The sequence below is a fragment of the Ambystoma mexicanum genome, chromosome 6q, assembly GCF_040938575.1.
Source record: "Ambystoma mexicanum isolate Mex_15411 chromosome 6q, UKY_AmexF1_1, whole genome shotgun sequence".
Taxonomy (NCBI): Eukaryota; Metazoa; Chordata; class Amphibia; order Caudata; family Ambystomatidae; genus Ambystoma; species Ambystoma mexicanum.
Genome location: NC_090937.1, coordinates 785,548,543 through 785,566,013, shown reverse-complemented (window position 1 = coordinate 785,566,013; position 17,471 = coordinate 785,548,543).

The window sequence follows — 17,471 nt, the reverse complement described above, 5'->3', positions numbered from 1 at the left end:
ATGCCAACTGTCCAGGGTCCACCCATGATAGTTTCATTTTCAGAATGTCACCCCTAAACCAGAACCTAGAAGCTGGGTGGCATGGTGATACATGGCTGACTGGTGAGTATAAATGCCTCTGCACATGCATGCATGTCAGATACTGAGTAATGTGACAACCCCACTAATGATACCCATCATCACCTCCCCAGGGGACAGTGCCTACCCTCTGAGTACCCACATGATAAAACCAATTCGGAACCCCACCACACCACCTGAGGTAAGATACAACACAGCCCATATTGCAAACCAGGGCATAGTGGAGCGCACATTCGGAGTGCTCAAGTCACACTTTCGTTACCCTTGACCACTCTGATGGACAGCTGCTATACACGCCCCCAGTAGTGTGCAGGATCATAGTGGCAGCAGGGGCCTGCAGGTGGACATGGTGGTGCCCCCACATCCCCAACCACATGCACGCCCGCTGCGCATGAGAGGTGAAAGGGCACGTGGTGAGGCAGCCCATACCCAGCTGGTGGCTAATTACTTCATCTAAAATCCTACCCCTGTGGAGTGCACACAGCCCTGGCACATACCAGCTGACAATCAATGATGATGACATAAGGGACAGTCAACTGTCACAACCATAACAGCCTGAGATTGATGAACTGGAACTGTTACATTGTGTGCATCCCTACCTACTTAAAGACAACCAATGCTGTGTCACAAAAACACACACATTCATGCAGCATGAATGACTACCCACTTGCAAAATACAACATGAAAATAGTGCCATGTCACCCACCTCCTCCCCATCTCAGCTACCCAACACACCATGGCATGTCATGCAATGTGAAAGCAACCAAATGAATGCACAACACATGACACAAGTGTCACAAAGTGCACTGTCCCAAATGTAAACAGGCCACAGACAATATGCTCCCAGTAATCAATAAGAAACAGCACACATGAACAAATACTTACCAGCAACACAAAATAGCAACACAGGATGAAACAGTGGCAAAATATGACAGTACAAAATCAAAGTAGTGCAAGTCTCACAAACTGACTAAGCCAGCACATCGACCCCTTCCAACTGCCTAGTGTTGCTGTCAGGCAAATGTGTCAGTGTACTGCATACAACATGAACTGCATCTGCAAAGGAGACAGCCTTGTGAAGACATAAAGAAGGTACATGTGAATAAGGAGAAAGACATGGATGCACAAGCACATATCAATAAACCATGTAGTGTTCAATCCAACAACAATCCCCACTAGGGATGTACACACAGTTTTGACTACAGACTGCCCACACAGCTCATGGGAACCCAATGTCACTATGTAAGTTACTGTCACTTGGTCACACTCTTTGCAAGCCCATGGAAAGGGGAAGCAGGAGGGGTGTGTGTGTCAGGAACCCAAGCATCTAACCCAAAGACAGGACAAGCCTGCATGTGCCCAGCTGGAATACACAGTGGATGCCCATGGGAGCCACACAAGGCAACACACTGTTAAAAAAAAGATATACAAAAATCAAAAATGGCCATGTGTGGACCAGGGGTTCGAGGACAGGGTGCACCCCAACACCCACCTGCGTGGATGTTGAGAAAAAAAAAATACCTCCATGGGCTCATGTCCCGCACAGCTAGACTACTGTGGGAGAACTGCTGTCGCTCTCTTCACCCTCTGCTGCTACATCAGGAGGTGGCCGTGCTATGGGAGGCAGCCCATGCAAAGCCCTGGTATGGTACTCCATGGCAGCAAGCATGCAGGTATGGAAGGTTTCATTCTGGAGGATGATGGTACGGAGATCCCCATTTAGCACCTCACGGGTAGCCCGCTTTTCTACCTGCAGGGCCTCGTGTGATGCCCGGATCTCCGCACGGGTTGCCTGGAGCTCTGCTGAGAGTGAACGTGTGAGCTGCTCCAGCTGCTGTTCTGACCTAAAATTTCGGGAAGCCTCAAGTTCACCCAGAGTCTCCCTGAGGAACTGGTTTCCTAACCTCAGGGCTTCCCTGTGGCCCTGTTACTCTGCAGATATGGCTTCGCGCAGAGTCTCCAGTGCCGCCCGTCGGTCCCTGTTGGACGCCAACATGTCCTCCCTGTGTCATTGGCAAATGGAGTCTGTTGCCTGCTGTTGGATCTCCATCTGCCTTTCAGGGGGAAGAATGGAAGTAGCCACCCTATCCATTGCCTGAGCCATCATTTCACACGATGCTCCCTGTTGTGCTGCTATACCGTACATGGAGTTTTCCCATACAGTATTGCCTGGTGGCGCACGGCCACTGCATCGGCGGGCACCACACCTGTTTGGGGCAAGGCAATCTGCACCTTGCTGTGCTGGCACTGCCTGAGGCTGTAGGACTACATTCCCCCTTTGATTTGCTGGCCCAGGAACAGGAGCAAATGTTGTGGAGTGTGACCCTGCATCCGTAACCGCCAAAGGCAGAGTTACCAACACTGACATCCCCATAGAGGGGTCTATCCCTGGTGCAGGTGGGTTGAACAGAACAGCATCCCTGCCAGAAACACTCACCTGCGACGGCACATATGTCTCACTGTTCGATTCAGCACCTGAATCATAGAGGTCTGGGGAGGTGCACCCAGAGACACCTGTGGACAGTATGGTCTGCAGGAGGATTGGGTTTTCACCCACCACCACCCCACGTCCTCCACTGGTGCCCGGTTGTGGCTGAGATTCCTCCTGGGTCTGCACCATCTCCTCCACCTCAACATCATCAAGTGCGTCATCACCTGCAAAAACATGAAAGACAACAAATGGAAACAGGCATGAGCATCATAGCACATACATAGGCCTGACAAGCCAGAGATTCAGTACATGAATTACACATGTCCCACATGACTATAACCCTGGCATGCATGCACTGTCAATGAGTTGGAAGGGGAAGCAAAAAGCAGACACTGAGGACTCCAAGATGGAAAAGCAACAGATTTGCTGCATGCTGGATAGCACTGGCATCACACATTAGCCTGTGAGTGGCATGTCCAATACACATACATAACACATGCCAGCACACAGATGGCACGTAGCATAGCCATGGTATATTTGACAAGTACAACCATATGTCAGTGAATGAGTACTGTCACCCATCCATGTGAGATGGACATGATGAGATCAAAAATGCAAAATAGTGTGACAAAATATGCATGTGCCACACACTGCAGCACATCCAGTGTTCAATTATACAGTGATGGCAGGCAGATGGATACATCAACGGTTGGTCACTTCAACATGACAGGAGACAACAGTCATGTTCCACATTCAAACAGGGTCCAAATATTAATGTGAGCAGGCCCTTACTCAATCAGCCTGAATGGTTAAATCATTCCCATAACAAGGTAGTAAATGTGGGTAATTGTGGGGTGTAATCTATGACAGAAGCATGTCACATATGTGGCATTAGGGCAGAAAAATGCGTTGTAAAAATGGGAGGATTGAAACAATGAGGCTGAATGAACACTGAACATTTTGAACAATGTTGTTGCAAGATGAAAGTTCAAGGGCAACTGCAGTAATGTGGTGCTAATTGGCTACTGTGGCCAGAAGGGATACTGTCATACCCAAATCCAAGGCCGGTGAATGATTTGGAGGAAGCACATGGGTGACCCATACCACTCATGAGTACACAGCCTCACCTGGCACTCAATCAGAACACATCACCCAAGCAACATACACATGCATTACACACACATGCATGGGCACTCACCGGACAATGCTTCATAATCTGGTAGGTCTCCCACGCCTTGAATCTGTTCCTCTGTGACGAAGGTTCCAGCAACAGACTCATGTTCAGTGAGTTGGTCATCCTCTGGTGGAGACCCACCACCAGTCACCAGAGTAAAGGCATGATTTGAGGCCAGCTTGTTCTTTGTTCTACGTTTCAGGTCATTCCACCGCTTGTAGCAATCATCAGCTGTGCGCCTCACTAATCCAAGGGCACAAATGTGGTCCGCGATGGTCTGCCAGTGGGCCCTAAGTTGAGAAGGTGTAGTCTTGCAGCCTGCAGTCACCACCATTTTGCAGCTATGTGCCAACACATAGGCCACAAGTGCATCAAGTTCGGCATCATTGAAGCTAGGCTTCCTTGACGTGCCGGAGTGTGTAGCCGTGTCTGGGGTTCCAGCCTGTAGTGCAAGAGCACCCTTTTTCTTCTTGGAAGGTGGTGCGGATCCTGAGTGGCTTACGCCGCTCTGGTCAGTAGGGGCAGAAGGACAGTTGGACTGGGTACTTGAAGCCCGTAAAGGCACAATGACAAAGGTCTTGGTGCAGGTATTGGCTGCAGGGTGAGATTGGCAGTGCCAACGTCGGTGTGATGGACCTGGACCGACACTGTCCCGGCAAAGAGACTCGGAGCTGGGATGGATTGAGCTGCAGTTGCCCCTGCAACCTCCTCACCCTGGCTACTTGGGGCAGCAGATGACATTGCTGCCCCAGATGCACGTGGCCTGGTGACAGGAACTTTCACCGCCACACATGGCTTAGACATGCTGACCTGGAAGTCAGCCTTGGGGTCATCCTGTGCTGGTTCAGTTGTCAAAATGGTCCGGTTCAACAAGGGCTGAGCTGGAATGGTGTCAGCTACATTTCCCACAACCTTTGGGGGGGGCATAGGTGGCCCTGATTGGTCCTCCACACACTGGGCTCTAGGGGCACCCTGTAAATCCTGCCCACATCCCCTACCGCGCCCACCACGCCCACTTCTTTGGGCTTAGCCACCTTTGCCTCCCTTGCTGCTTGGTCGCCTCCCAACCATGGCACTGATGTTGTTGTGCGTTTGGGAGTTGTAGTAAAACAATTTTCCTGGGCAATTGGGGTGAAGGGGGTAGGGTACTAGATGGAATTCGTACCCTAGTGCTCTAGCAAGGCTGTATGTGACCCCTGTGGGAAGATGAGGGGTCACGCAACGCACAGGCACCCCAAACACAAAAGTACACGTGCACGCAAGCCCTGGTAGACCACGTGTGTGGAAAAATGACCCCGCACTACGCTGTGGCACCCAGACACACAAAAATAAGTGTATGCGTGTTTCACGCAGCCTACAATGACCTCTGAAGGGGTACGCAACACACAGGGGCAACCACAGTTGGAAAATACGTGCGCAACTCACCGTCTGCCTTGAAAAAGTACGTGAAAAAGATGCGCGTGTGCGTGTTGGCAACACCCCTGCCAAAAGAAGAAAAGAACGCAGTCTGAGGAAACAGGGAGAACGAACTGGAAACGTTGTGAAGTAATCGCGTGTGAACCGACAAGAAGTACAAGAATCACCCGTTCGCTCTCCACAAAAAGCACGTACAAGAAGATAGCGTCATACTCGTACCTTTTAAGCCAGCCCACACGTGCAACGTCACTTACGCGCTTACGCGCTAAGGCCCTTTCCTCCAATAGCACGGTGGCACGCACTTTTTTCACATGCCAAATCACTCCGTATCAAGCTGGCCACGCAACAACACACGGAAGACCACGCTCCTGCCCAGAAGGCCATATTCCTGCCCCCCAGAGCCCCGAGCACGCTCCCACCTGCCATCTGCTGCTGCCTGCCTGCCTGCTGACCACGTGCCCTGCTATTTGGTGCCTGCACGTCAGCCAGGGGTGCAGTTGCTGTGACCACCCCTGCTGGAACTGAAGACTCCCGACTGGGATACCATCGCTCCACAGCCCAGCCCCAGGACCCAGTTGCCCACCCACATCTGCCTCTAGGGTTGCCATGTCGGACACTACACCATCTGGCACCACTGGCAACCCCCAGGCAGAGAGGCAGAGGGCCACCAGCTTCAGTGCCAGGGAAGTTGGTGCCCTGGTGGAGCAATTCCTGGGGCAGTATGATGCCCTCTTTGGAAGTTCGCTCGCTGACAATGAAGGACGGAAGAGGATCTGGATGGACATCGTGACTGCCATAAAAGAGGAGGGGGTGGCAGTCCGCGAGATCAAACATGTCCAGAAGCGCTGGGAGGACTTCAGGTCCAGGACCCTCAACAAGGCCCGGCACCTCTTAGGCTGAAGGCAGCGGATTCCAAGGGGTGCCGGGTCCACCTGACCGACAACCAGATGAGGGTCCTGGAACGCATACGCCAGCGCTCCACAGCCAGGTCCTTGAGGGGCAGACCCGTCTGGAGTCGAGCGGTAAGTGTACATGCATACTGATTGGACGCTGTGCATGTTGTGGTGTGCCAGGAGTGTGCAGGTTGCACATATGTCTTTGTAGGGACATGTATGGCTGCGTATGTACAGGGATGTGAACCTGACACATGTGATTCCTATCAAGTGTGAGACACATCGATGGTGTATGTGTTGGTAAGCATGCTGTGCAAATGTATGTGTGGGTGCACACATGTAATGAATTATGAGTATGTATTGTGGCATGGTTGTGGTGTCACACATGGATGCTGGTTCATGCTGCATGTATCTGCACTATGCACATGTGCATGTTGGTGTATTTGACAAGTGTGCAACTGTGATGCAACATGGATGCATGTGACACTGACATGTAGAAGGCTGAATGCGAGATGTGACATGGATGGCGATCTCATCACTTCGACAGTTGGTGGAGATGTACACATGCATGTTAGTCTGGTGGCATGTGTGCATGTGCTGTGCACTCCCCCTGTTTCATGTGACGTTGGGCTCACCTTCGGCTGCTCGTGCTGTTGTTTGTGTATGGATGATGCTGCCTGGTGCAATATTCCTGTTGATTTGCACATGTGTGTGAGTTGAAATTACATGTGTGTTGGGGAGTGTGATGCCATGTCTGTAGTTTTACACTGCCACACATGTGCAACTGTCATGTGTGTATCAGTCCATTGTACAGAGCCCTGATGCCTGTGTACTATCTCTCCCTGTCTGCAGCGTCAACTGATGAAGAGGGCAGAGAGGGTGCTGTGGAGCAAAGCCGCAGGGATCGCACCACCAGCCGGTGACGCAAGGCCCGGCTCCCCTTCCACGTTGTCATCTCGTCGGGGAGTGAGGAGTCTGGTGCCCCGTCCCAGGCCGCAGCTGCCAAGGGTATGTCCAAGAGGCGGAGATCGGAGGTGGACTCCTCGGCAGCAGAAGAGGCAGCTGAGACCCCACAGGGTCAAACGGAGGAAGATGGCATGGAGTCATCCAGGTTGGTGGGGGGTTTGGTGGAGGAGGTGGCGTGGAAGGGACACACACGGGGTCTGGAGGTGGAGACTTGTGCTAGTGGTGCAGTGCAGGGGCAGGGACAGGAGGCAGCACAGGCTGCCGCGGAGGTGCCTGTGTGTAATCCTGTCCCTGATCCTGTGACGGCATCATCCTGCACCATCAGGGATGCCTACGTCCAGAACCGTTTTCAGGGAGGGGATGAGCGCACAACAACTGGCCTTCCTCTCCCTGCGGACGTGGCAATCCGAGACCGGGTTGAGCCTGTCCTAGCTGGGATGGCGTTGCGTCAACGGGACATGCGAGGTGACCTGCAGTGGTTTAGTGAAGACACTGCACGTCATCTTGGATGCCTCGTTGACCGCGTTGATCTACTGGGAAGGGTTACCAGGGCTGGATTCCTCCGTACGCTGGACCTTATTCCGACCCCCTCCTCACCTGAACCCCCTATGCGCCAGTCATCCTCCATGCCATCTTCCCACCCATGCATCACCTGGGTACCCTGTGGAGCTGCCTCTGACCCAGCGGCCAGGCTGGTGGAGGACACATCCCTGCCAGAGTCGGGAGTCGGACGTCCAGCAGGGGTAGCCACCGCAACAACTGCACCCCAGCCGGAAGAGGACGTAAAGGCAGCAAGAGCCAGGGCACAGGCACAGCAGCATCAGCAGCAACAAGGTGGGAGCGATGATGGCTCAGGGCCATCAACATCGGAGGGGCAGCCATCGGCCAGAAGGCAGGAGGACCCAGGATTGGAAGTGTTTTCCATGTGGCAGCGGTTGGGCCAGGCCATAGGTGCGGAGCGGCGGCGGGTGGAAGAGGCACAGCTCACAATGGTCAGAGCGGAGAACTCCATGCAGAAGGCACTGAGGTGGGCCGAGTGGCTCTAGGCTATTCGCAGGGAGTTGGAGTCCAACATGGCATCATCCTTGTGAACACTGGGGCCATGGAAGAGGACAGCCTCCAGGACATTGAGCCATCGGACTAGCCCGCCGCCATTGTAAATAGTTTTTAGTGTTAGGTTTCATTTTCGTTTTGCTTTATTTTGGGGTGATTGGACTATGCCCCACACTTTTGTGTATGGTTATTTCTTAGGTAGTTTCTTTGATAGGTTTCATTTATTTGGGCTCATGGACCCTTTGAAAAGTACATAGTTGGACATTGGATTTATGTGTACATTTACTTTGGATTTCACCATGGAGCAATGGATTTTAAATGTTACGTTTCCTTTGGATTTGTTTTGGTGGACGGAGAGTTTGGACCATTTTTCTTTAGGATTTCTTTGGATTGTTTCTACATTTCCTTTTTCATATTTTTGGACATGCATTTCATATCATGTTTGTAATTTTTTTTTATGCTTTCATTTCATTACATTGATTTTGTTCATAATACATTTTGATATTTTACTTCCATGTGTGGGATTCTCTCATTGGGTTCATGCATGCCAAAATGTGGGTTTACACGATCTATGGCAACCAGTGTGTGAATGTGACGGGCATGTGTTAATTTACATGGTTGACTTTTGATTTGTGTCATGACATAGGCATGTCAGTGTGTGGTGGATTGGTATAATCATTGCATGTCAAGACTGGGGTGGCGTGCTGTGGTATTTTGGTGCACATGAGGCCCATGATTGTGCAGCTTCATGTTGTGTTGCAGGGGGTCATGAGTCGGGGCCTGCTGGCAGGTGCCCATCAATGCTGGGTGGATGCGGGTGCTGGGGGACATGAGTCAGGCCTGACCCTCAATGCTGGGTTGATGGGGGTGATGGGGAACATGAGTTGTGGCTTGCTGGCAGGTGCCCGTCAATGCTGGGTGGATGGGGGTGCTGGGGGACATGAGTCGGGGCCTGCTGGCAGGTGCCCGTCAATGCTGGATGGATGGGGGTGCTGGGGGACATGTGTCGGGGCCTGTTGGCAGGTGCCCGTCAATGCTGGGTGGATGGAGGTGCTGGGGGACATGAGTCAGGGCCTGCTGGCAGGTGCCCATCAATGCTGGGTGGATGGGGGTGCTGGGGGACATGAGTCGGGCCTGACCCTCAATGCTGGGTGGATGGGGGTGCTTGGGAACATGAGTCGGGGCCTGACCCTCAATGCCGGGTCGATGGGGGTAATGGGGGACATGAGTTGGGGCCTGCTGGCAGGTGCCTGTCAATGCTGGGTGGATGTGGGTGCTGGGGGACATGAGTTGGGGCCTGCTGGCAGGTGCCCGTCAATGCTGGGTGGATGGGGGTGCTGGGGGACATGAGTCGGGCCTGACCCTCAATGCTGGGTGCATGGGGGTGGTGGGGGACATGTGTCATTGGTCACTTGTGCGTGGTGACATGTGGGCTGGCTGGGGGGCTTTGCCAGGGTGGATGGGCTGCCTGTGGGTCATGGCCAGGGGTGCAGTGTGTTCCCCTGTGTTGTGGTCTGCCTGCAGGCCCTGGGGAGGGGGGAGAGGGCACACCTGGGAGGACACACACTAACAATTCGTTGGGGCACCCCCGAAATACACGTACCCCGCTCGCACAGGGCCAATTGCCTTTGATTCTCCCTGTGCACCCCCGAAATACACGTACCCTGCTCACACAGGTCCAATCGCGTGTGATTCTCCCCGCGCACCCCCAAAATACACGTACCCCACTCGCACAAGGCCAATCGCGGGTAAAACTTCCCACGCACCCCCGGAATACACATACCCCGCTCGCACAGGGCCAATCACGTATGATTCTTCCCACGCACCCCCGAAATACACGTACCCCGCTCGCAAAAGGCCAATCACGGGTAAAAGTTCCCGCGCACCACCGAAATACAAATACCCCGCTCGCACAGGGCCAATCGCCCGTGATTCTTCCCGCGCACCCATGAAATACATGTACCCCGCTCGCACAGTGCCAATCGCGTGTGATTCTCCCCGCGCACTCCCGTAATACATGTACCCCGCTCGCACAAGGCCAATGGTGGGTAAAACTTCCCGCGCACCCCCGAATTACTCTACCCCGCTCGCACAGGGCCAATCGCGTGTGATTCTTCCTGCGCACCCCCGAAATACATGTACCCCGCTCGCACAGGGCCAATCACGTGTGATTCTCCCCACGCAGCCCCGTAATACACGTACCCCGCTCGCACAAGGCCAATGGTGGGTAAAACTTCCCGCGCACCCCCGAATTACTCTACCCCGCTCGCACAGGGCCAATCGCGTGTGATTCTTCCTGCGCACCCCCGAAATACATGTACCCCGCTCGCACAGGGCCAATCACGTGTGATTCTCCCCACGCAGCCCCGTAATACACGTACCCCGCTCGCACAAGGCCAATGGTGGGTAAAACTTCCCGCGCACCCCCGAATTACTCTACCCCGCTCGCACAGGGCCAATCGCGTGTGATTCTTCGCACGCACCCCCAAAATACATGTACCCTGCTCGCACAGGGCCAGTCACGTGTGATTCTCCCCGCGCACCCTCGTAATACACGTACCCCGCTCGCACAAGGCCAATCGCATGTGATTCTCCCCATGCAGCAGGTACGTGTATTTGGATGGGTTCGCGGGGAGTTTTACAGGTGTATTCGTGGTTGGGGGGCTGTATGGTGGTCCACTGGCCTGTGCGCCATGTACAGAATTTGTTCGCTGTTCATGGCACATGGGGAGGGGTTGGGGGCATAACTGGCGCTGCTGCAGGGTCACTGCGCCACTCTGCTCCACGGCTGGTTATGGATGTTTAAATCCATGACTACGCTGTGCGCGGAAATGGATTTTGGCGCACGCGGCTGGCGCAGACGTTCACACGCGCACACTGTGCGCCAGCCGCGTGCGCCACTTGTGTGCTGAATTCTATGAATTACCCTGAAAATCATGGAGTTTCACCTCTTACTGAGAAAGTGCAGTGTTCTTGTTTTTTAAGATACACAATTCCATTAACCCACTGGTATTTGCTTAATTCTTACTCATTGCACCTCAACAGTTGCTCACTTTGTGTTACTATCTTGCTGCCATTATAGTAACTCCCACATAGAAATACAGTGTTCCCACCCTACAGTAACAGAACATTATACAATCACACACCTCTATCTATTTTCCTTCCCTCATATTCATCCATTCATGCACAGCTGCAGACATATACATCCCAAAATCTGCACACCCACACTTTCCTTTTTTCAGATACTACAAAATGTCTATCAAAAAGCAACTCTGTAGAAAACAACGCAGACATAGAGCAGCTCAACCTAAAAGCATAGAAAGTAGACATCCACCCCTAGCAGATTTTCTACAGAAAGTTGAAAGAGAACAGCTAATACAGTCACTAACAAAAACAAAAGCACCTACCAGTAAGGACAATGTAATTCCGCTGTCAAAATGTAGAAATGAAAAGAAAGGTAGGATAAAGAGTGCAACTCTCACTACTGGTAATAGAGCATGTACAAATGCTAATGTCACCACACACATTCCAAAAAAGTAATTTTACAAAATAAAATCCACCACAGAGTCCTTCAGAACCTTAAAAGTAGAGGGGTGAAATCACACTGAACCATTGACAGTTACCACAGCAAAGTAATCCTGGAAGCTCTTGTACACAGTGCAATGCTGCTGAAATGACAATTATTTGTATTAATTGTAAACAGAATAAAAACACTAACAAAATTAATTTGTAAACTGCTTTCATTACTTTAAAATAAATGCAATGTCAGCATAGATACCTTTGGCAAAATTTATACAGGTGAGTGGACTCACACCACCAACACAGAGCCATATATCATTTAAGAATCATACAAACAAGAGGAAACAGACCAAATTGCCATACATACCACTGGACGAGTGTATGAAAAGGTAGAGAATAACATAATGGAAGAAGACACACTGCTTTGACAAATATCCCCATCAAATTTATATTCCACTCTCCATTGCACCAAACCAATACACCCCATCTACAAATGGCCTTGCACAGTAATATGTAACGTTTGCCAAAACTCTATCAAATCTTGGCAGCAGTTCCTCAATCACTATGTGAAAGGCAACGACAAAGGAAAAATTAAAATACTACAAACTATGGACTCCTGTCCAGTGTGCAAATACACAGGACTATGAGGACATTACTTAGCTTGCATTTCGGGACCTGCTTGCAAAAGCACCTTCCACCATAGAAACATGTTAGCAACACACCATTGTACTGTTAGAAATGTTGTTAACAAACTGTACTATGCAAAAACTCCAGCTTCAGCACTGGAACATTTAAATGATATTCTCTTACACAGAACAGCCAAACAGCTGCTCGAACAAATAGAGCACATCCAAAGGAAATATTTTGGAACTGAAGAGCACTTACAAAACTTCAGTACTTTCAGAAAACATTAGCAACAACTTTGCAGAGGACAACTTTCTGTTTCACATATACAAAAAAGAAATACAAAAGTTTGAAAGCACATCTGCCAAACCACCAAACCAAGTATGCATGTGTTGTCACCGAACTTTCTATATAAGAGCACAAAACTCTAGATGTAATGCAGAAAATAGAAGACAATGACAAGTCCCCATGGTTTCAAATAGCTCTCTACCTTTTAGCAGAAAACAAATACGAAATTACTGACACTTCCATACTAGGCACATAGTGCACTGCAAAACTTGACAATAACCAAATGCCTTCATGGGCTATCAGGAATAATTTGTAAATATTCCCAAAGCCAAACGCACTAACACAGCTTAATTTGTATGAAAGCATTGTAATAAAAACAGTACACCCATTGCAAGCAATAATGTGACTTCAACCAAAAAATACTAAAATGTCTTCCACTGAATTACTAAGAGGCATTAGAGAGAAAGTAGTTATTTTACCATTAGTTCTGAAAAAAATGTAGACACTTTATGAGTGCAAAGGGCAATAGAACAATCTTTGATTATCCTGGTAAATGGTGTACCTACAAAAGACAAAAAAATTGGCATTGCCTAGTGGGCTTAAACAAAGTTAGGGAAGCCTTGCAGTATCTTAAAGAGAACAATGAATACTACAAAAAATAAACATTGAAGAGAACCTGAGCGATACCACCGACATAATTCAGGACTCCTCCACAACTCACCAATTTTAACTTCTAGATCCTACTGCAGCCTCCAATATTTTAGATCTCTATACAATTCACCTACTGGACTCCAAAGACACCATAGATGATGCACTGGAAACATATCAAATGCGGCAACGCAAAGGATCGCCAATCAGTACATGGGAAAAAAGTGTAGAAACACAAGCCTTTCCTCTACTCTTCCCAACTGGAAAAGTTGGAAGATACGATGAAAGATGCACACAAATAGCATCAGAATACTGTTCTTTACGAATGTATTATGAAGACCCTAGATTTAGATAAAATGTGGAATACAAATTCCACCTCCTCTTTCTAAGGGAACTAGCAATGCTATGTTATGGGGTTGAAGACATATTGAAAACAGGTTCCCATTTTCAAAACATGTGCGCTGCACAACTTCTTCAAAAGGTGCAAGACAAAGACAAAGTTTTACAGTCAAGTATTACAAATCTCTTGGTAAACATATGTGGTATGAAAGAATACTGGTTTCACCAGCAACCAAATGTACAGTGTATGCTACGTACCCTTAGCCCACAACATAGTTTGTCACTTTAAGTTCTGCAGAGTATGCATGGGAAGACTTGAACACTTTCCTACGCAGAAACAAAACAAGTATAGACATTCAAACACCGGGAGAACTATGCTCTCTTGATCCTGTAAATGTATCAAGGCACTTTCATCAGCGCTTCATTGTCATTCTGCACTTTATTTGCAGTAAATCACTTCCTCCCCTTGGAAAGGTGGAACACTTCTTTTGGAGAAAAGAATATCAAGCCAGAGGAGCACCACACATCCACATGCTTTTTTGGATTGCAAATGTTCCTAACTGTGGTCAGGACAGTGATGCAACTGTTTTGCAGTTCATTTACAAATATGTCACTTGCAAAATCTCTTCAGAAAGTACACATGGTGACTTATATGCACACATTTTACAGTTTCAAAGACACAAGTGTGGCCAATATTTTCTGCGGAAATATAAAAACAAAGGCAAATACTACACCAAATGCCGCTTTGGTTTCGCGAGACCAGTTTGAACAACAGGGCAAGTAAACAGCTTCATGTCTTCAGTGAGACACAGTGTGAAAGGGAAATCTCCTGAGAACACATACTGCATAAAAAGAACCAAAGTATCAAAGTACATCAATTATTACAATGCAATCATTGCCCTCCTATGGAATGCAAATGTAGATGTGCAGTACATTGCAGGCAATTCCACTGCAGTTGCACAATATGTAACAGCCTACTTAACCAAAGCAGAGAAAACATAGCTCAAATACCTGTAGATTGACAGATCATCGGACAAAACACTGTCACGGAAATTGTACAGCTAAAGTATGGCTAATCCTTTGGCCTGCTGCATTCAGAAGAAGAGGTCTGAAATCATACAAACACATAGGCCCTCATTATGACCCTGGCGGAAATCGCGGTGCAAAATGCACCATGGAGCACGGCGGAAAGCTGCCGATAGCGCCATGGGGGTTGGCGGATTTTCCGCCCCATTCCGACCTTGGCGGGGCGGTAAATCCCCATCCCCCATTTTACCCTTCCCCATTCCCATTTTTGCCCCATAGGGTATAATGGGAGTGGGGAAGGCGTTAATTACGCCACCGTAAAATACGGTGGCGTAATTAACGACAAGGTCCCGTAGCACCATGGATTTCTCCGCCCGGATAAACCAGGCGGAAAACGCTCCATGGCGCTACGGAAACTCGTAGTAGGGCGGACGGGTCCGCCGCGAATAACGCTGGCGTAAACCCACTGCGCCAGGGTCGTAATGAGGCCCATAGAAACAATAGCCAAAAACGATCCCAAGAGCCAGCAAATTTTGAAAAACAACTTATTGGACACATACTACCCAAACAGGAGTACTGATTTAGAATCCATGCGCCTATACCACATAGCCCAAAACTTCTCATACAAAAATAACATTAAACCCGATGAGAAAAAAGGTAAATGTAGAGTCGAAAGTTGTGAAAGGCAGCCTGGTGAAATTTACCAAACGCAGCCTGATTAATCATATGAAGCTGTCATTAAAACCTCCTCAACACAAAGAACTGTACTACATGGCCCTACTCCAACTTTTTACACCATGGAGAAAATAAGAAGATGTATTAGACACCCATGCCTCCTATGAAGAAACTTTCAAAGCAAGTGAAAGTACCATAATTGATATAAGGTGTATGCGGTACAAAATCATATTGGACAATGAACGCCAACAAGAAGAAGAACTTCAAGCACAACTAAATGTAGACACTCTTGAGAGCAGTGAACCTTCTGTCAGAGGAAGCCAATAACCACTTGGATAGCCACTCATAGCAAATGAGGCAGAATTAGCCATGGCGGAAGTAGAAAACACCATGTGTCAGCATGAGCAATTTGCAGAAGACTTTGCTGTACTAAAATCACAATTAAACAATGACGAGGGTACCATTTCCCTAGAAGTAAGTAAAAAAATTGAACATGGTATCCAGCACGAAACTAATACTTGTACCTGTGAAAACTACAAACGTGTACTGCTATACCTAAGTGATCAAGCTGGTTCAGGCAAAAAATTCTTAATAAAAACCATCAGTAAATTCCTCCAACTGCACACACAAAGAGAACTTCCTCTTCAAAGCAACTATGTGCAACTCCATCAAAGTACTCAGACACAAAACTGACTGGTCCATTCAAATTTTCTAATACAAGTGGTGTAAATTGCTGTGCAAACTTAGAAATCAATGTTTTATTGCAAATGCCAGCAATTGTTGGAAACATTTATTTAAACAGCTCACACCAGATGTGTATACAAATGGCAGACCTTCACAGAAATGCAGGAAACAGTCCTGAAAACAGTTACAGTGTCTCAGGGATAAAACAAGAATTGGACTATGGTGTGGGAATGACGAAATTCACATTAAACAGACAAGAAGATCCACAGGAATATCAAATGTACTTACTGCAAGTAGTGGAAAGCAAAAACATACCCATGAATTAAATCTTTCAAATTTTCTACATGTGGAAACATACATGTACTCTCTGCAATCATGTCATTCAGGACAAGTCCCTAACGAGTGCTTTCACTATTTATCTATAACTAACTGTGATTCCATTCCATTTCAGCAACTAGTACACAGTACAAACCATACCCTACTGTCTAGCTCTGGCAATTCCGTTAATTGTTCTACCTCACATATACAATCACATTGTCAATACGTAATATTAGTACCCGGCGAGAGTCAAGCAGAATGCAACTCGCATTCAGATTGGCTCTCGCCGGGTCCTTACCCGGCCGAGAATCCTTTGATTCTCAGCCGGGATTCCAGCAGCCTTGTCCTCGGCTGGGGGTGTGGCAGCCCCTCAGCCAATGAGGAGGTTGGAAGCGGGGTCATCCCCGCTCCGAGCCTCCCCGCGGCTGAGAGGCTGCCTTTGCCCCCCCACTGGGGACTCAGGTAAGCTTTTTTTTTCTTCCCTCCCGCCTCCCTACCCCACCCCACTTACCTTCTTGCTCCTGCGTCCATGGTGGGGGACGATGGCAGCCTCCAGCAGTGTGGAGACTCCACGCCTCCACACAGCTGGAGGCTTCCATCGTCCCCTGCCGGGGACGCAGGTACGTTTTTTTTTCTTCTCCCACCTTCCCCTCCCTCCAGTCCTCCCAACCCCACTTACCTTCTGCTTCTTTTTTTTTGGGAGCGGACAGGCTGGGAACACTTGTGCGCATCCGCTCCCGAAGGGCACCATGGAAAGAGAAAACGGACTCCTGTTTTCCCTTTCCCGGCGGCCATTTTCTTGGTCGTTTTTTTTTTTTCTGTCCCGAAATGCTGCAGCTTTTTGGGACAGAAAGAAATGCTTTTAGTACCCCAGTCACGCATACATTGTGGGTCGGGTTACTAATAGCAATATGACCCTCGCGGCGGGGGCATTACCTGAATCGGTAATGCCCCCGCTGCAAGGGTCATATTGCTTAATTAAAGCTTTTAAGATACAATGCAGAGGGAACCAAAAATAACTGCAAGCTTACTACCTTCACACATGGACAGGTATCACTTGGCAATTAAACCTGCACAACAGTAGCCATAATGTACCACTCAGGTGACACAGCCAGTTCAGGTCACTATACTGCATACATTAGAAACCAATACTGTTCAATGTTCTGGAAAAACAGCTGCCACATTGTCCTGCAATCGGAGCGGTCCCCTAGAAGGATATTTCTTGCTGTATGTTTGCTGGGGAAACACAAAGAGAATGTGCTGTGGGTCAGACGACACTCGCTGGCACTGGCATCTGTTATAAAAACCAAACACATGAAAGGAGGGTCTGTTGGCAAAG